The sequence below is a fragment of the Aethalodelphis obliquidens genome, unplaced genomic scaffold, assembly GCF_003676395.1.
Source record: "Aethalodelphis obliquidens isolate GAN/ISIS:26980383/991018 unplaced genomic scaffold, ASM367639v1 scaffold37, whole genome shotgun sequence".
Classification (NCBI taxonomy): Eukaryota; Metazoa; Chordata; class Mammalia; order Artiodactyla; family Delphinidae; genus Aethalodelphis; species Aethalodelphis obliquidens.
Genome location: NW_020837981.1, coordinates 13,996,623 through 14,017,517, shown reverse-complemented (window position 1 = coordinate 14,017,517; position 20,895 = coordinate 13,996,623). Strand labels below are relative to the sequence as shown.

The 20,895-nt window shown below is 43.9% G+C and overlaps 1 protein-coding gene across 1 annotated transcript in view; it reads left to right on the top strand.

Annotated features, from left to right (window-relative positions):
* The window catches only part of PALD1 (phosphatase domain containing paladin 1), a 97,497-nt gene extending 93,557 nt beyond the window's left edge, over positions 1-3,940 (top strand). The window contains exon 21 of the mRNA XM_027129998.1: positions 2,303-3,940. The gene's annotated coding sequence lies outside the window, so the exon portion shown is untranslated. The remainder of the gene's footprint in view (positions 1-2,302) is intronic.
* The last annotated feature ends 16,955 nt before the right edge of the window (positions 3,941-20,895 follow it).

Below are 20,895 nucleotides of genomic sequence, written 5' to 3'. Positions count from 1 at the left end.
CTGTGGCTGGCGTGTCTTTGTGGTTCTGCACACAGTAACATCTCCTCGAGTGTTTCTTGAGTGACAAGTACTTCTGAGCATCTAACATGTACCTGACAAATTGCTGCAACTCTCCCAGGCCCAGTTTCTACATCTCTAAAAGGAGCTGACAATGCTCTCCCGCCCCAGACCCCATCCTGCAGTGCAGGCAGGATTCCCCAGCTGTCTACGGGATCTGGGGCAGGACAGGCATCAACCCATTAAGTGGGGCCCCTTCCCGATGCCGTTACACCTGGCGTGTTTGTAGGTGCTTCCGCATCCGGTCCTTTACCACAGAGGAGCCCACGTGTGATCTTAAACTCTGAGGTGTTAGTGTGTCCAGGCGATGTGAGGAACAGAGGACTCGGAGGGGAACCCATTTGCTCTAGGTCACGTAGCAAACAAGGGCATAGCCCACTGCACACATCTGGTCTGGGAGGGCTGTGGGAACGCTCTTCACACCAGATGGTACCAATAAAGGCCCTTTTGCTCAGTTTGTTGATACAACAAAACAATAAACAAACAACTGCTTTTTGGAAACGGTTGGGGGACATAATTATGGAAGAATTGACCAGAACGTCTACATCACTGAACCTTTTCAAGGAAAGCCCTAGTATTATTTTCAGATACACTATAGATGAAAACCAGGAGTAAGGCACCTTCTGGGCCCAGTGGCGGCGCCTGCAGCACCTGCTTACATACCAGATCAGAAGCATGAGGGATTGCTCATGGTTTATAAGCTAATTTGCACGGTTTGCTTAATAAGCACATTTGTGTGGTCTTAATGGTTTCCAAAGGACTTGAAAGCAGTTTGGGTTCTTCACAAAGTTATAGAATCCCCTGCCATGTCATTTGCCCTGTGAACTGGTTCAGCAAACCATACTTCTGTTTTGTTTTTGAAATGAGAAACAGATGTTTATGTTTAGGCTGCCGGCTCCAGCTTAAACACAGGCTTTCTGTCTCTCCTCTTCCCAGTTTGCTCTTTAAGGGGCAGGGAGGGGTTCTGGCCAGGCTGGAGTCCTGTCCCCGGGCCCCTCCCCTGAGCTGCCTCCAGCAACGGGCTGTTCCCTTAGCAGCCGGCCTCCTGAGAGAGGAGAGGGCCCTTGGGGATGGAAGGGAGCGGCTGCTAAGGAGTGGGTCCTTCGGGGCCAGTCTGCATGGCCTTGAGCCAGTGCCCCTCCTGTCCTGCCTGTGGGGTCCTTGCCTGGCAGCTGAGGGGGTTAGAGTGACAGAGAAGCGTGCTGCCTGACACCAGTAAATGTGTCAGGGATGCCCAGTAAATGTGTGCCCTCTACTTTCCCTTCAGGCTCCCTGGAATTCCCAGCCAGCCTTCCCCACCCTCTTCTGGTCCAGAGGGTGGGCATGGGAGCTGGGCTCAGTGAGTGTCCCAAGTGCACCCCTCGTTCTAGCCCCTGGAGAACGATGTACAACCTGCAGGAGTCATTCCCCAATGTTGAGGAGGACAGAGCGGGACAGCCAGGGTGGGCTAGGAGCCTCCAGTGCAAGGTGGACCAGAGTGGAGGAGCGAGGAACCAGAGGGGAGGGAGCCCTAGTGAGAGCCCTGTGGCCTGGCCAGGACAGGAAGAGTGACTGAGGGCGCCTGGGCACCGCCCCAGTTCTGCAGTAGCTGAGGGGTGGATGCCCAGGGAAGACAGGTGGGGTGGGGTGTGGACTGGAGGCAGGAGCAGGACATACCCGGGGCCATTGGCAGCAGAACCCCTGGTTCGAATCTTACCTTTCCCAGCACTGAGTAACTGGGAGACTTTGGACTAGTCATCAAACCTTTCTTAGCCTCAGTTCCCTCACTTACAAAGTAGGGCTCTTAGGAAAAGTAAATGAAATCATGCATATTTACACAGGGCATGTCTCACAGTAGGCACTTAAGAAATGGGTGATAAAGGTAAAAACAAACTAGAAACCTTGAGATCTCATCCTCCTTTTGGCATCTATCATGAGTTTGTGCACCTGTGCCTGAGGGCAGGGCCACCTTGGTTGGCTCTGGTTGGAAGTCCCTTCCTCCCAAATAGTGGCTCCCCACACTGGGTCTCAAACTGTTTCAAGGTGAAAGGGGGAAGAGTTGGCCTTTCTGGGTGGGGGCAGGGCCGTGGGGGGCAGTGGAGAGGCAGGAGCTGAGGCCTTCCCTGCAGCCTAGCCTCGGCTCTTCTTCCCAGCTCCAGTGCTTGCTCTCCCACCGTCCCCAGTCTCCTTGTCTCCCCCTCACCCAACAAGCTCATCGTCCTGTGAGGCAGGGAGAAATGCATGCCAACATTCATTCATTCAACAGTGTTTCTGGAGCACCTGCTACGTGCCAGGTCTTGCTAGGGGCATGGAGGCCGTGATGATCAAGACAGAATGGGACAGTTCCAGGCAAGAGAATCCTGAGGCCTAGTGACGGTGCCCACCTATTTGGCTTTCTTCACTGCCCCCCACCCCACCCCAGGGCCACTGCTGTAGCGGGGAGCTCTAGGGGGAGGGCGGAGTGGTGGGCAGGGCTAGTTCCTTGGGGCCTAGAGGGCTTGGAGTCGCCATGGCCCTGTCATAAGTGTGAGGTTGGTCTCTCCAGTTCTGGAGAGCTGGGCTGCATCTTGTTTAAGTCCTGATTTGACAGGTAGGAAGATAGGCACAGGAAGTTCAAGGCAGAGGCTAGCCTAGAAGCCAGTGGCAGGCTGCAGGAAACAATTTAGTGGTTTCTCAAGAGGTTATACATAGAACTACCGTATGACCCAGAAATTCCACTCCTCGGTGTTTATCTAAAAGAAGTGCAAGCAGGGACTCAAGCAGAAACGTGTGCCCCAATGTTCATAGCAGCAGCATTTACCATAGTCAAAAGGTAGAAACAATGCAAGTGTCCATCTATGGACGAATGGATAAACAAAGTGATATATCCATACAGTGGAATATTATTCAGCCATAGAATGAATAAAGTCCTGACACATCCGACAACATGAATGGACCGTGAAAACATTACGTGGAGTGAAAGAAGCGAGACACATAGGACAAATACCGTTACGATTCCACTCTCCTACCTAGAGTAGGCAAATTCAGAGACAGAAAATAGAATAGAGGTTACCAGAGGCTGGGTGGGGGGTGTTTATTGTTAATGGGTACAGAGTTTTTGTTGGAGAAGATGAAAAAGATTCAGGTGTAGTTAGGGGTGATGCTTACACAACACTGTGAATGTATTTAATATTACTGAGCTGTATGCTTTCAAATGGTTAAAATGATAAATATTATGCTCTGTATGTTTTTATCAAATTAAAAAAAAGGCGAGTGGCAGATGACATGAGGAGATTGCTCTTCCTGAGAACACCCCCCTAAAGCGGGTCCTCTTCAGCCACTTGAGGGCTTTGTGTTGAGATGGCTAGGGAGACTATGCAGACAAGACACTAGGGGAGAAGGTGCAAAATACACTCTCGACACCTCAGGGGTCACCCCGTGGGACGGCTGGAGAAACAAGCTCCTCGGCTTTTTGGGAGACCTCATTTCTAAAGCAGGGATGAGTACATCCCCCACATAGGGCTGCTGGGACGACGCATGTAAAGCCTTCCAAACACTGCAGTAAGCACTCAAGAAATGTTATTTCTTAGTATTTCACTTGTGATGTTAGTGAGAGAAAAGTAAGGGGAGTGAAGAGACAAAGGAGAGGCAGTGAGGTCTCTGAATTACTGCAACTTGGAAAAATGCCTTATGAAATGAAGTCTCATGAAGCCCCACGTTCCCGAGAGACAGGGATCTGGTGGAGGTGGGAATGACGTCCTCACTGACTGCCTCCCAGTGGAGGCAGGACCTTGGGTGAAGGTCCCAGCCCTCCAGGCGATGACTCCTGTGAATAAAAAGGACAGGGAGATGGGGGGACCTTCAAGATGGCGGAGGAGTGAGGCATGGAGATCGCCTTCCTCCCCACAGATATATCAGAAATACGTCTACATGTGGAACAACAACTACAGAACACCTAGTGAACGCTGGCAGAAGACCTCAGACCTCCCAAAAGGCAAGAAACTCCCCACGTACCTGGGTAGGGCAAAAGAAAAAAGAAAAAACAGAGACAAAAGAATAGGGATGGGACCTGCACCAGTGGGAGGGAGCTGTGAAGGAGGAAAAGTTTCCACACACTAGGAAGGCCCTTCACTGACGGAGACGGGGTGGTGAGAGGGGAAGCTTCGGAGCCGCGGAGGAGAGCACAGCAACAGTGGTGCAGAGGGCAGAGTGGAGAGCTTCCTGCACAGAGGATCGGTGCCGACCAGCACTCACCAGCCCGAGAGGCTTGTCTGCTCACCCGCCGGGGGGGGGGGGGGGGGGGGGGGCGGGGCTGGGAGCTGAGGCTCGGGCTTCGGAGGTCAGATCCCAGGAGGGAGGGGCCTGGGGTTGGCCACGTGAACACAGCCTGAAGGGGGCTAGTGCGCCCCAGCTAGCCGGGAGGGAGTCTGGGAAAAAGTCTGCACCTGCCTAAGAGGTGCACGAGGAGAGGTTTTAGGGTGCACGAGGAGAGGTGATTCCTTCCCTGTCTGCCCACAGAAGGCAGAGCACCGCCTAAAAGAGCTTCAGAGACAGGCGCGAGCCGCAGCTATCAGTGCAGACACAAGAGATGGGCATGAAACGCTAAGGCTGCTGCTTCAGCCAAGAAGCCTGTGTGTAAGCACAGGTCACTATCCACACCTTCCCTCCTGGGAGCCTGTGCAGCCCGCCACTGACAGGGTCCTGTGATCCAGGGACAACTTCCCCGGGAGAACACACGGCGTGCCTCAGGCTGTTGCAATGTCACACTGGCCTCTCGCACCACAGGCTGGCCCCGCATTCCGAACCCCTCCCGCCCCCTGGCCTGAGTGAGCCAGAGCCCCCTAATCAGCTGCTCCTTCAACCCCTCCTGTCTGAGCGAAGAACAGACACCGGAGGGCAACCTGCATGCAGAAGCGGGGCCAAATCCAAAGCTGGGACCTGGGAGCTGTGCAAACAAAGAAGAGAAAGGGAAACTTCTTCCAGCAGCCTCAGGAGCAGTGGATTAAATCTCCACAATCAACTTGATGTACCCTGCATCTGTGGAATACCTGAATAGACAACAAATCATCCCAAAACTGAGGTGGTAGACTTTGGAAGCAACTGTAGACTTGGAGTTCGCTGTCTGCGACGGACTAGTTTCTGATTTTTGTGTGTGTGTGTGTGGTATGCAGGCCTCTCACTGTTGCAGCCTCTCCCGTTGCAGAGCACAGGCTCTGGCCGCGCAGGCTCAGCGGCCATGGCTCACGGGACCAGCCGCTCCGCGGCATGTGGGATCTTCCCGGACCAGGGCATGAACCCGTATCCCCTGCATCGGCAGGCAGACTCTCAACCACTGCACCACCAGGGAAACCCTAGTTTCTGATTTTTATGTTTATCGTAGTATAGTTTTTAGTGCTTGTTATCACTGGTGGATTTGTTTATTGGTTTGGTTGCTCTTTTTTTTATTTTTAAATTTTTTTATTTTAATAATATATTTTAAATTTTTATTTTACTAACTTTATTTCATTTTATTTTATTTTTTCTTCCTTTTCTTCTGAACTGTGTGGCTGACAGGGTCTTGGTACTCCAGCCAGGTGTCAGGCCTGAGCCTCAGAGGTGGGAGAGCCCAGTTCAGGACACTGGTCCACCAGTGACCTCCCGGCCCCACGTAATATCAATCAACAAGAGCTGTCCCAGAGATCTCTGTCTCAACGCTAAGGCCCAGCTCCACTCAACAGCCAGAAAGCTCCAGAGCTGGACACCCCGTGCCAAACAACTAGCAAGACAGGAACACAACCCCACCCATTAGCAGACAGGCTGCCTAAAATCATACTAAGTTCACAGACACCCCGAAACACACCACTGGACGCATTCCTGCCTACCAGAAAGACAAGATCCAGCCTCATCCACCACAACACAAGCACCAGTCCCCTCCACCAGGAAGCCTACACAAGCCACTGAACCAATGTTACCCACTGGTGACAGACACCATAAACTATGGGAATTATGAACCTGCAGCCTGCAAAAAGGAGACCCCAGACACAGTAAATTAAGCCAAATGAGAAGACAGAGAAATACGCAGCAGATGAAGGAGCAAGGCAAACAAATGAAGAGGAAATAGGCAGTCTACCTGAAAAAGAATTCAGAGTAATGATAGAAAAGATGATCCAAATCTTGGAAATAGAATGGAGAAAATACAAGCAGCATTAAACAAGGACCTAGAAGAACTAAAGAGCAAATAAACAATGACAAACAACACAATAAATGAAATTAAAAATTCTCTAGAAAGAATCAATAGCAGAATAACTGAGGCAGAAGAACGGATAAGTGACCTGGAAGATAAAATAGTGGAAATAACTACTGCAGAGCAGAATAAAGAAAAAAGAATGAAAAGAATTGAGGACAGTCTCAGAGACCTCGGGGACAACATTAAACACACCAACATTCAATTATAGGGGCTCCAGAAGAAGAAGAGAAAAAGAAAGGGACTGAGAAAATATTTGAAGAGATTATAGCTGAAAACTTCCCTAATATGGGAAAGGAAATAGTTAATCAAGTCCAGGAAGCACAGAGAGTCCCATACAGGATAAATCCAAGGAGAAACACGCCAAGACACATAGTAATCAAACTAACAAAAATTAAATACAAAGAAAAAGTATTAAAAGCAGCAAGGGAAAACAAACAAATAACATAGAAGGGAAACCCCATAAGGTTAACAGCTGATCTTTCAGCAGATACTCTGCAAGCCAGAAGGGAGAGTCATTTAAAGTGATGAAAGGGAAAAACCTACAATGAAGATTATGCTATCCAGCACGGATCTCATTCAGATTCGATGGAGAAATTAAAACCTTTACAGACAAGCAAAAGCTAAGAGAATTCAGCACCACCAAACCAGCTTTACAATAAATGCTAAAGGAACTTCTCTAGGCAGGAAACACAAGAGAAGGAAGAGACCTACAAAAACAAACCCAAAACAATTAAGAAAATGGTAATAGGAGCATACATATCAATAATTACCTTAAATGTAAATGGATTAAATACTCCAACCAAATGACACAGACTGGCCGAATGGATACAAAAACAAGATCCATATATATGCTGTCTACAAGAGACCCACTTCAGACCTAGGGACACACACAGACTAAAAGTGAGGGGATGGAAAAAGATATTCCATGCAAATGGAAATCAAAAGAAAGCTGGAGTAGCAATTCTCATATCAGACAAAATAGACTTTAAAATGAAGACTATTACAAGAGGCAAAGAAGGATACTACATAAGGATCAAGGGATCAATCCAAGAAGAACATATAACAATTGTAAATATTTACGCACCCAACATAGGAGCACCTCAATACATAAGGCAAACGGTAACAGCCACAAAAGGGGAAATCGACAGTAACACAAGCATAGTAGGGGACTTTAACACCCCTCTTTCACCAATGCACAGATCATCAAGATGAAAATAAACAGGGAAACACAAGCATTAAATGACACATTAAACAAGATGCACTTAATTGATATTTATAGGACATTCCATCTGAAAACAACAGAATACAATTTCTTCTCAAGTGCTGATGGAACATTCTCCAGGATAGATCACATGTTGGGTCACAAATCAAGCCTTGGTAAATTTAAGGAAATGAAATCGTATCAAGTATCTTTTCCAACCACAATGCTATGAGACTAGATATCAATTACAGGAAAAAATCTGTAAAAAATACAAATACATGGAGGTTAAACAATACAATACTTAATAACCAAGAGATCACTGAAGAAATCAAAGAGGAAATCAAAAAATCCCTAGAAACAAATGACAACGAAAATACGACAAACCAAAACCTACGGGATGCAGCAAAAGCAGTTCTAAGAAGGAAGTTTATAGCAATACAATCCTACCTCAAGAAACAAGAAAAAAATAAACAACCTAACCTTACACCTAAACCAATTAGAGAAAGAAGGACAAAAAAGCCCCAAAGTTAGCAGAAGGAAAGAAATCATAAAGATCAGATCAGAAATAAATAAAAAGAAATGAAGGAAACAATAGCAAAGATCAATAAAACTAAAAGCTGGTTCTTTGAGAAGATAAACAAAATTGATAAACATTTAGCGAGACTCATCAAGAAAAAAATGGAGAAGACTCAAATCAACAGAATTAGAAATGAAAAAGGAGATGTAACAACTGACACTGCAGAAATACAGAGGATCATGAGAGATTACTACAAGCAAATATGTACCAATAAAATGGACAACCTGGAAGAAATGGACACATTCTCAGAGAAGCGTAACCTTCCGAGACTTAAGCAGGAAGAAATAGAAAATATAAGCAGACCAATCACAAGCATTGAAATTGAGACTGTTTTAAAAATCTTCCAAAAAACAAAAGCCCAGGACCAGATGGCTTCACAGGCAAATTCTATCAAACATTTAGAGAAGACCTAACACCTATCATTCTCAAACTCTTCCAAAATATAGCAGAGGGAGGACCACTCCCAAACTCATTCTACGAGGCCACCATCACCCTGATACCAAAACCAGACAAAGATGTCACAAAAAAAGAAAACTACAGGCCAATATCACTGATGAAAATACATGCAAAAATCCTCAACAAAATACTAGCAAACAGAATCCAACAGCACATTAAAAGGATCATACACCATGATCAAGTGGGGATTATCCCAGGAATGCAAAGATTCTTCAATATATACAAGTCAGTCAATGTGATACACCGTATTAATAAATTGAAGGGTAAAAACCATATGATCATCTCAATAGATGCAGAAAAAGCTTTTGACAAGATTCAACACCCACTTTTGACAAAAACCCTCCAGAAAGTAGGCATAGAGGGAACTTCCCTCAACATAATAAAGGCCGTATATGACAAACCCACAACCAACATCGTTCTCAATGGTGAAAAACTGAAACCATTTCCACTAAGATCAGGCACAAGACAAGGTTACCCACTCTCACCGCTGTTATTCAACATAGTTTTGGAAGTTTTAGCCACAGCAATCAGAGAAGAAAAAGAAATAAAAGGAATCCAAATTGGAAAAGAAGAAGTAAAGCTGTCACTGTTTGCAGATGTCATGATACTATACATAGAGAATCCTAAAGAGGCTACCAGAAAACTACTAGAGCTAATCAATGAATCTGGTAAAGTAGCAGGATACGAAATTAATGCACAGAAATCTCTTGCATTCCTATACACTAATGATGAAAAATCTGAAAGAGAAATTAAGGAACCACTCCCATATACCACTGCAAGAAAAAGAATAAAATACCTAGGAATAAACCTACCTAAGGAGACAAAAGGCCTATTTGCAGAAAAGTATAAGACACTGATGAAAGAAATTAAAGATGATACAAACAGATGGAGAGATATACCACGTTTTTGGATTGGAAGAATCAACATTGTGAAAAGGAGTATACTACCCAAAGCAGTCTACAGATTCATGCAATCCCTATCAAACTACCAATGGCATTTTTCACAGAACTAGAACAAGAAATTTCACAATCTGTATGGAAACAGAAAAGACCCCGAATAGCCAAAGCAATCTAGAGAAAGAAAAACAGAACTGGAGGAATCAGGGTCCCTGACTTCAGACTAAAGTAATCTGTACTGTGCTAAAAAGCTACAGTAATCAAGGCAATATGGTACTGGCACAAAAACAGAAATATAGATCAGTGGAACAGGATAGAAACAGAACAGGATAGAAAGCCCAGAGATAAGCCCATGCACATATGGTCACCTTATAAAGGAGGTCACCTGATAAAGGAGGCAAGAATATACAATGGAGAAAAGACAGCCTCTTCCATAAGTAGTGCTGGGAAAACTGGACAGCTACATGGAAAAGAATGAAGTTAGAACACTCCCTAACACCATACCCAAAAATAAGCTCAAAATGGATTAAAGACCTAAATGTAAGGCCAGACACTATAAAACTCTTAGAGGAAAACATAGGCAGAACACTCTATGACATAAATCACAGCAAGAGCTTTTTTGACCCACCTCCTAGAGAAATGGAAATAGAAACAAAAGTAAACAAAGGGAACTTAATGAAACTTAAAAGCTTTTGCACAGCAAAGGAAACCGTAAATGAGACAAAAACACAGCCCTCAGAATGGGAGGAAATATTTGCAAACGAAGCAACTGACAAAGGCTTCACGTATAAAATATACTAGTAGCTCATGCAGCTCACTATGAAAAAAACAAACAACCCACTCCAAAAATGGGCAGAAGACCTAAATAGACATTTCTCCAAAGAAGATATACAGATTGCCAACAAACACGTGAAAGGATGCTCAACATCACTGATCTTTAGAGAAATTCAAACCAAAACTACAATGAGGTATCACCTCACACCGGTCAGAATGGCCATCATCAAAAAATCTACAAACAATAAATGCTGGAGAGGGTGTGGAGAAAAGGGAACCCTCTTGCACTGTTGGTGGGAATGTAAATTGATACAGCCACTATGGAGAACAGTTTGGAGGTTCCTTAAAAAACTAAAAATAGAACTACCATATGACCCAGCAATCCCAGTACTGGGCAGATACCCAGAGAAAACCATAATTCAAAAAGAGTCATGTACCACAATGTTCATTGTGCCTCTATTTACAATAGCCAGGTCATGGAAGCAACCTAAATGCCCATAGACAGACAAATGGATGAAGAAGATGTGGTACATATATACCAATGGAATATTACTCAGCCATAAAAAGGAACGAAATTGGGTCATTTGTAGAGACATGGATGAATCTAGAGACTGTCATACAGAGTGAAGTAAGTCAGAAAGAGAAAAACAAATATTGTATATTAACGCATATATGTGGAACCTAGAAAAATGGTACAGATGGACCTGTTTGCAGAGTAGAAATTGAGACACAGATGTAGAGAACAATGCCATGGACACCAAGAGGGGAAAGTGGTGGGGGGCGGGTGGTGGTATGATGAACTGGGAGATTGGGATTGACATATACACACTAATATGTATAAAAGGGATAACTAATAAGAACCTGCTGTATAAAAAAATAAGTAAAATAAAATTCAAAACTTCAAAAAAAAGGTATGCATGTATGCAATGGAGTATTACTCAGCCATAAAAAGAAATGAAATTGAGTTATTTGTAGTGAGGTTGGTGGACCTAGAGTCTGTCATACAGAGTGAAGTATGTCAGAAAGAAAAACAAATACTGTACGCTAACACATATATATATGGAATCTAAAACAAAATAATAATGGTTCTGAAGAACCTAGGGGCAGGAGAGCAATAAAGATGCAGATGTAGAGAATGGACTTGAGGACATGTGGAGGGGCAAGGGAAAGCTGGGACGAAGTGAGAGAGTGGCATGGACATACATACACTACCAGATGTAAAATAGCTAGCTAGTGGAAGCAGCCGCATAGCACAGGGAGATCAGCTGGGTGCTTTGTGACCACCTAGGGGGGGGGGATAGGGAGGGTGGGAGGGAGACGCAAGAGGGAGGGGATATATATATACATATAGCTGATTCACTTTGTTATACAGAAGAAACTAACACATTATAAAGCAATTATACTCCAATAAAGATGTTTAAAAAAAAGGAGATGGAGACAAAGATGTTTTCCTTTCATGCTGGTTGATCTCATGGGGTGTTTGGGTTTCCCAGGGGAAAAGTCAGTGTCCTGCCAGCAGGTTGACGTCATGGCCCTTTTCAGAAGAAGCAGGGAACCAGCTGTTGTGGAGACTAACTGTGAGCCCAGATGTGCAGTTGAGCCCCAGAGTAAACAAATTGCCGTTATAGCCTGTAAAGCAATAGCAGCTGTTCTAGTTCTGGCCAGCCGGCGTTGCGTATCTGGCTTTTGGGAAGAGAAGGGCTCATGGAGCAGGACGTCTTCCAAGCATTGGGAGGGTGGTGCTTCTGCGGTTTGCCCACCCAGCAGATTCGGGGTGACAGGGCTGTCGAAGCCTTTGGCTGTGTCCATCCACTGAGTGTCAGGGACCAGCCGGCTTGAGGAATCAGGGCCCAGTCCCTCTCAGCTGAAAGAGCATGCAGACGTCATTGTTCTAGCTCCTCCTTTTACAGCCCGGGGTCTGCAGGGAGTTTTATGTGATTGGGATGTACGAAAGAGAACTGGTTGGGGTTTGAGCTCAGTCTTGGATCAAAGTCAAGGTTCATGTGGTAAGTCTCTGTGGCTAGTCTGGGGTGAGCGTGTGGCCATGGTCATTTCATCTGCTGCCTGGGTCGGCTGTCAGTCCTTAGCTGCTCTTGAGGGTCCTGTCTGTGACGGAGGTTGGTCTCTTTCCGTGTGGCAGTAACCCTAACCACCCCATGAGAATCTCACCAGTGACCCTGGTCTTAGCTGTACCAGACCAACCTGCCACCCCATCACCCCCTCCCTAAAAGATAAAAGCCAGGCAGATGCCCAGTCTGCCCCTGCCTGGTGTTTGGCCGCCTGGGCTGTGGAAGTCTTGGCTGGAAAGGACCTTGTCTGGCAGGTGGTGGGTGGGGGAGGGGAGCCCCATGAGCAGGTTAGGGTGGTAGGCCTGGCCCTTTTGGGGTCACAACTTGCCTAGGTCAAGTGGATACCAGCTGTGCCCAGAGAAAGAGCTGCCCCAGCTGGAACTGATTCAGTTGGTGACTGAGCCCATTGTGAAACAAGAGGGCTTTCAGATTTACTCATTTATTTATTCATTTATTTAGCAAACAGATTTTTATTAATTAATTAATTTATGGCTGTGTTGGGTCTTCGTTGCTGTGCGCGGGCTTTCTCTAGTTGCAGCGAGTGGGGGCTACTCTTCATTGTGGTGCACGGGCTTCTCATTGACGTGGCTTCTCTTGTTGCGGAGCATGGGCTCTAGGCTCTCAGGCTTCAGTAGTTGTGGCAATGGGCTCAGTAGTTGTGGCACACAGGCTTAGTTGCTCCACGGCATGTGGGAATCTTCCCGGACCAGGGCTCAAACCCGTGTCCCCTGCATTGGCAGGCGGATTCTTAACCACTGTGCCACCAGGGAAGCCCTAGCAAACAGATTTTTTTAAAAAAATTATTTATTTATTTAATTTTGAATGTGTTGGGTCTTCGTTTCTGTGTGTGGGCTTTCTCTAGTTGTGGCGAGCGGGGGCCACTCTTCATCGTGGCGCGGGCCTCTTACCGTCACGGCCTCTATTGTTGCGGAGCACAAACTCCAGGTGCGCAGGCTTAGTAGTTGTGGCTCACGGGTTGCTCCGCGGCATGTGGGATCTTCCCAGACCAGGGCTTGAACCCGTGTCCCCTGCATTGGCAGGCAGATTCTCAACCACTGCGCCACCAGGGAAGCCCATAGCAAACAGATTTTGATTGAGTTTCTGCTGTGGTCATAGCACAGGCTACAAACACATTTCAACAACTCTTATAAGAAATTATCTTTGGTTTCTGGTTTATAATTTTAGATGTATACACTTAAACTGAAATTATACTACTTAAATTGGTCAAATAGATCTTCAAACTAAAGAACAACAGCAGAATAATTTGGAACTGTCAGGGAGAAAGAATCAGGCAGTTTGAAAACTAAGAGTTACAGACATTCCACTGGAACCCTGAAAACTGAACATGTTAATTTATCAATTATTTATTCATTTGATTGAACTGCTAAATTATATTAGACTATAATTTACATACTTAAAGTCTTCACAGTAAGAAATACTTGGGATTTAGAAATCCATTATTATGCATAAATGCATATTGAGAAGATTTCAATTATACTGAAACTGTTTGACCCTCAATTCAAAGTGTTCTACTGGTATTTTGCAAATTGAATCCCCATATAAAGCTCAGTAGTTTGTTGTTATCTGAGTTTGAATATACAGCTTTAGATACATCATATGTTCATTCTACTTTCCCATTGTATTTTTTTTTTTTTTTTTGCGGTACGCGTGCCTCTCACTGCTGTGGCCTCTCCCGTTGCGGAGCACAGGCTCCGGAAGTGAAGGCCCAGCAGCCATGGCCCATGGGCCCAGCTGCTCCGCGGCATGTGGGATCCTCCCAGACCAGGGCACGAACCTGCGTCCCCTGCATCGGCAGGCGGACTCTCAACCACTGCGCCACCAGGGAAGCCCAGTATTTTTTTTAAAAACATCTTTATTAGAGTATAATTGCTTTACAATGGTGTGTTAGTTTCTGCTGTATAACAAAGTGAATCAGCTATACGTATACATACATCCCCACATCTCCTCCCTCCTGCGTCTCCCTCCCACCCTCCCTATCCCACCCCTCTAGGTGGTCACAAAGCACCGAGCTGATCTCCCTGTGCTATGCGGCTGCTTCCCACTATCTATTTTACATTTGGTAGTGTATGTATGTCCATGGCACTCTCACACTTCGTCCCAGCTTACCCTTCCCCCTCCCCGTGTCCTCAAGTCCATTCTCTACATCTGCGTCTTTATTCCTGTCCTGCCCCTAGGTTCTTCATAACCATTTAAAAATTTTTTTTAGATTCCATATATAGGTGTTAGCATGCGGTATTTGTTTTTCTCTTTCTGATTTACTTCACTCTGTATGACACACTCTAGGTCTATCCACCTCACTACAAATAACTCAATTTCGTTTCTCTTTATGGCTGAGTAATATTCCATTGTATATATGTGCCACATCTTCTTTATCCATTCATCTGTCTGTGGACACCTAGGTTGCTTCCATGTCCTGGCTATTGTAAATAGAGCTGCAGTGAACATTGGGGTACATGACTCTTTTTGAATTATGGTTTTCTTAGGGTATATGCCCAGTAGTGGGATTGCTGGGTCGTATGGTAGTTCTATTTTTAGTTTTTTAAGGAACCTCCATACTGTTCTCCATAGTGGCTGTATCAATTTACATTCCCACCAACAGTGCAAGAGGGTTCCCTTTTCTCCACACCCTCTCCAGCATTTATTGTTTGTAGATTTTTTGATGATGGCCATTCTGACCGGTGTGAGGAGATACCTCATTGTAGTTTTGGTTTGAATTTCTCTAAAGATCAGTGATGTTGAGCATCCTTTCATGTGTTTGTTGGCAATCTGTATATCTTCTTTGGAGAAATGTCTATTTAGGTCTTCTGCCCATTTTTGGATTGGGTTGTTTGTTTTTTTGATATTGAGCTGCATGAGCTACTTGTATATTTTGGAGATTAATCCTTTGTCAGTTGCTCCATTTGAAAATACTTTCTCCCATTATGAGGGTTGTCTTTTCATCTCGTTTATGGTTTCCTTTGCTGTGCAAAAGCTTTTAAGTTTCATTAGGTCCCACTTGTTTATTTTTGTTTTTATTTCCATTTCTCTAAGAGGTGGGTCAAAAGAATCTTGCTGTGATTTATGTCATAGAGTGTTCTTCCTATGTTTTCCTCTAAGGGTTTTATAATGTCTGGCCTTACATTTAGGTCTTTAATCCATTTTGAGTTTATTTTTGTGTATGGTGTTAGGGAGTGTTCTAATTTCATTCTTTTACATGTAGCTGTCCAGTTTTCCCAGTACCACTTATTGAAGAGGCTGTCTTTTCTCCATTGTATATTCTTGCCTCCTTTATCAAAGATAAGGTGACCATATGTGCATGGGTTTATCTCTGGGCCATCTATCCTGCTCCATTGATCTATATTTCTGTTTTTGTGCCAGTACCATACTGTCTTAATTACTGTAGATTTTTAGTATAGTCTGAAGTCCGGGAGCCTGATTTCTCCAGCTCCATCTTTCTTTCTCAAGATTGCTTTGGCTATTCGGGGTCTTTTCTGTTTCCATACAAATTGTGAAATTTTTTGTTCTAGTTCTGTGAAAAATGCCATTGGTACTTTGATAGGGACTTCATGAATCTGTAGATTGCTTTGGGTAGTATAGTCCTTTTCACAATATTGATTCTTCCAATCCAAGAACGTGGTATATCTCTCCATCTGTTTGTATCATCTTTAATTTCTTTCATCAGTGTCTTATACTTTTCTGCATATAGGCCTTTTGTCTCCTTAGGTAGGTTTATTCCTAGGTATTTTATTCTTTTTCTTGCAGTGGTATATGGGAGTGGTTCCTTAATTTCTCTTTCAGATTTTTCATCATTAGTGTATAGGAATGCAAGAGATTTCTGTGCATTAATTTTGTATCCTGCTACTTTACCAGATTCATTGATTAGCTCTAGTAGTTTTCTGGTAGCATCTTTAGGATTCTCTATGTATAGTATCATGTCATCTGCAAACAGTGACAGCTTTGCTTCTTCTTTTCCGATTTGGATTCCTTTTATTTCTTTTTCTTCTCTGATTGCTGTGGCTAAAACTTCCAAAACTATGTTGAATAAGAGTGGTGAGAGTGGGTAACCTTGTCTTGTGCCTGATCTTAGTGGAAGTGGTTTCAGTTTTTCACCACTGAGAACAATGTTGGCTGTGGGATTGTCATATATACCCTTTATTATGTTGAGGGAAGTTCCCTCTATGCCTACTTTCTGGAGGGTTTTTGTCAAAAGTGGGTGTTGAATCTTGTCAAAAGCTTTTTCTGCATCTATTGAGATGATCATATGGTTTTTACCCTTCAATTTATTAATACGGTGTATCACATTGCCTGACTTGTATTTATTGAAGAATCTTTGCATTCCTGGGATAAATCCTACTTGATCATGGTGTATGATCCTTTTAATGTGCTGTTGGATTCTGTTTGCTAGTATTTTGTTGAGGATTTTTGCATGTATTTTCATCAGTGATATTGGCCTGTAGTTTTCTTTTTTTGTGACATCTTTGTCTGGTTTTGGTATCAGGGTGATGGTGGCCTTGTAGAATGAGTTTGGGAGTGGTCCTCCCTCTGCTATATTTTGGAAGAGTTTGAGAATGATAGGTGTTAGGTCTTCTCTAAATGTTTGATAGAATTTGCTTTTGAAGCCATCTGGTCCTGGGGTTTTGTCTGTTGGGATATTTTTAATCACAGTCTCAATTTCAGTGCTTGTAACTGGTCTGTTTATATTTTCTGTTTCTTCCTGCTTCAGCCTCAGAAGGTTGTGCTTCTCTGAGAATGTGTCCATTTCTTCCAGGTTGTCCATTTTATTGGCATATAGTTGCTTGTAGTAATCTCTCATGATCGTTTGTATTTCTGCAGTGTGAGTTGTTACTTCTCTTTTGTATTTCTAACTCTGTTGATTTGAGTCTTCTCCATTTTTTTCTTGCTGAGTCTCGCTAATGGCTTATCAATTTTTATATCTTCTCATAGAACCAGCTTTTAGTTTTATTGATCTTTGCTACTGTTTCCTTCATTTCTTTTTCATTTATTTCTGATCTGATCTTTATGATTTCTTTCCTTCTGCTAACTTTGGAGCTTTTTTGTTCTTCTTTCTCTAATTGGTTTAGGTGTAAGGTTAGGTTGTTTATTTGAGATTTTTCTTGTTTCTTGAGGTAGGATTGTATTGCTATAAACTTCCTTCTTAGAACTGCTTTTGCTGCATCCCATAGGTTTTGGTTCGTCATGTTTTCGTTGTCATTTGTTTCTAGGTATTTTTTGATTTCCTCTTTGATTTCTTCAGTGATCTCTTGGTTATTAAGTATTGTATTGTTTAACCTCCATGTATTTGTATTTTTTACAGATTTTTTTCCTGTAATTGATATTTAGTCTCATAGCATTGTGGTCGGAAAAGATACTTGATACGATTTCATTTTCTTAAATTTACCAAGGCTTGATTTGTGACCCAACATGTGATCTATCCTGGAGAATGTTCCATGAGCACTTGAGAAGAAAGTGTATTCTGTTGTTTTCGGATGGAATGTCCTATAATTATCAATTAAGTCCATCTTGTTTAATGTGTCAGTTAACGCTTGTGTTTCCTTATTTATTTTCATCTTGATGATCTGTGCATTGGTGAAAGTGGGGTGTTAAAGTCCCCTACTATGCTTGTGTTACTGTCGATTTCCCCTTTTGTGGCTGTTACCGTTTGCCTTATGTATTGAGGTGCTCCTATGTTGGGTGCGTAAATATTTACAATTGTTATATATTCTTGGATTCATCCCTTGATCCGTATGTAGTTTCCTTCTTTGCCTCTTGTAATAGTCTTCATTTTAAAGTCTAATTTGTCTGATATGAGAATTGCTACTCCAGCTTTCTTTTGATTTCCATTTGCATGGAATATCTTTTTCCATCACCTCACTTTTAATCTGTGTGTGTCCCTAGGTCTGAAGTGGGTCTCTTGTAGACAGCATATATATGGATCTTGTTTTTGTATCCATTCGGCCAGTCTGTGTCATTTGGTTGGAGTATTTAATCCATTTACATTTAAGGTAATTATTGATATGTATGCTCCTATTACCATTTTCTTAATTGTTTTGGGTTTGTTTTTGTGGGTCTCTTCCTTCTCTTGTGTTTCCTGCCTAGAGAAGTTCCTTTAGCATTTATTGTAAAGCTGGTTTGGTGGTGCTGAATTCTCTTAGCTTTTGCTTGTCTGTAAAGGTTTTAATTTCTCCATCGAATCTGAATGAGATCCTTGCTGAGTAGCATAATCTTGTTTGTAGGTTTTTCCCTTTCATCACTTTAAATATGTCCTGCCTCTCCCTTCTGGCTTGCAGAGTATCTGCTGAAAGATCAGCTGTTAACCTTATGGGGTTTCCCTTCTATGTTATTTGTTTGTTTTCCCTTGCTGCTTTTAATACTTTTTCTTTGTATTTAATTTTTGTTAGTTTGATTACTATGTGTCTTGGCGTGTTTCTCCTTGGATTTATCCGTATGGGACTCTCTGTGCTTCCTGGACTTGATTAACTATTTCCTTTTCCATATTAGGGAAGTTTTCAGCTATAATCTCTTCAAATATTTTCTCAGTCCCTTTCTTTTTCTCTTCTTCTTCTGGAGCCCCTATAATTGAATGTTGGTGTGTTTAATGTTGTCCCCGAGGTCTCTGAGACTGTCCTCAATTCTTTTCATTCTTTTTTCTTTATTCTGCTCTGCAGTAGTTATTTCCACTATTTTATCTTCCAGGTCACTTATCCGTTCTTCTGCCTCAGTTATTCTGCTATTGATTCTTTCTAGAGAATTTTTAATTTCATTTATTGTGTTTTTTGTCATTGTTTATTTGCTCTTTAGTTCTTCTAGGTCCTTGTTTAATGCTTCTTGTATTTTCTCCATTCTATTTCCAAGATTTGGATCATCTTTTCTATCATTACTCTAAATTCTTTTTCGAGTAGACTGCCTATTTCCTCTTCATTTGTTTGGTCTGTTGGGTTTTTGCCTTGCTGCTTCATCTGCTGTGTGTTTCTCTGTCTTCTGATTTTGCTTAACTTACTGTGTTTGGGGTCTCCTTTTCGCAGGCTGCAGGTTCGTAGTTCCCATTGTTTTTGGTGTCTGTCCCCAGTGGCTAAGGTTGGTTCAGTGGGTTGTGTAGGCTTCCTGGTGGAGGGGACTGGTGCTTGTGTTGTGGTGGATGAGGCTGGATCTTGTCTTTCTGGTGGCAGGTTCATGTCTGGTGGTGTGTTTTGGGGTGTCTGTGACCTTATTATGATTTTAGGCAGCCTCTCTGCTAATGGGTGAGGTTGTGTTCCTGTCTTGCTAGTTGTTTGGCATAGGATGTCCAGCACTGGAATATGCTGGTTGTTGAGTGGAGCTGGGTGTTTGCGTTGAGATGGAGATCTCTGACAGAGCTCTCTCTGTTTAATATTACATGGTGCCGGGAGGTCTCTGATGGACCAGTGTTCTGAACTCGGCTCTCCCACCTCAGAGGCACAGGCCTGACACCCAGCCGGAGCACCAAGACTGTGTCAGCCACACGGTTCAGAAGAAAAGGGAGAAATACAATAAATAAACAAATAAAATAAAATAAATTTATTAAAATAAAAAACAATTATTAAAAAAATGAAAAAGTAATAAAAAAAAAAGAAAAATGAATGGAGCATCCAAACCAAAAACCAAATCCACCAATGATAACAAGCACTAAAAACTATACTAAAAAACCCCAAAAAGCAAAACATCAACAAAAAGAAAATGGACGGACAGAACCCTAGGACAAATGGCCAAAGGAAGGCTATACAGATAAAATCACATAAAGAAGCATACACATACACACTCACAAAAAGAGAAAAAGGGGCTTCCCTGGTGGCACAGTGGTTGAGAGTCCGCCTGCCGATGCAGGGGACGCGGGTTCGTGCCCCTGTCCGGGAGGATCCCACATGCCGCGGAGCGGCTGGGCCCGTGGGCCATGGCCGCTGAGCCTGTGCGTCCGGAGCCTGTGCTGCACAACGGAGAGGCCACAACAGTGAGAGTTCCGCGTACCGCAAAAAAAAAAAAATAAAATAAAAAAATAAAAAAAGAGAAAAAGGAAAAAATATTTATATATCGTTGCTCCCAAAGTCCACCTCCTCAATTTTGGGAAGATTTGTTGTCTATTCAGGTATTCCACAGATGCAGGGTTCATAAAGTTGATTGTGGAGATTCAATCCGCTGCTCCCAAGGCTGCTGGGAGCAATTCCCCTTTCTCTTCTTTGTTCTCACAGCTCCTGGGGTTCAGCTTTGGATGTGACCCTGCCTCTGCGTGTAAGTCGCCTGAGGGCGTCTGTTCCCGCCCAGACAGGGCGGGGTTAAAGGAGCAGGTGATTCGGGGGCTCTGGCTCACTCAGGCGGGGGGGGAGGGAGGGGTGCGGAGTGCGGGCCGAGCCTGCGGTGGCAGAGGCCAGCGTGACGTTGCACCAGCCTGAGGTGTGCCGTGTGTTCTCCCGTGGAAGTTGTCCCTGGATCACTGGACCCTGGCAGTGTCGGGGTGCACAGGCTCCTGGGAGGAGAGGTGTGGATCGTGACCTGTAATTGCACACAGGCTTCTTGGTGGCAGCAGCAGCAGCCTTAGCGTCTCCTGCCCGTCTCTGGGGTCCGCGCTGATAGCCGCGGCTCGCGCCCGTCTCTGAAGCTCCATTAGGTGGTGCTTTGAATCCCTTCTCCTCGCGCAACCCGGAACAATGGTCTCTTTCCTCTTACGCAGG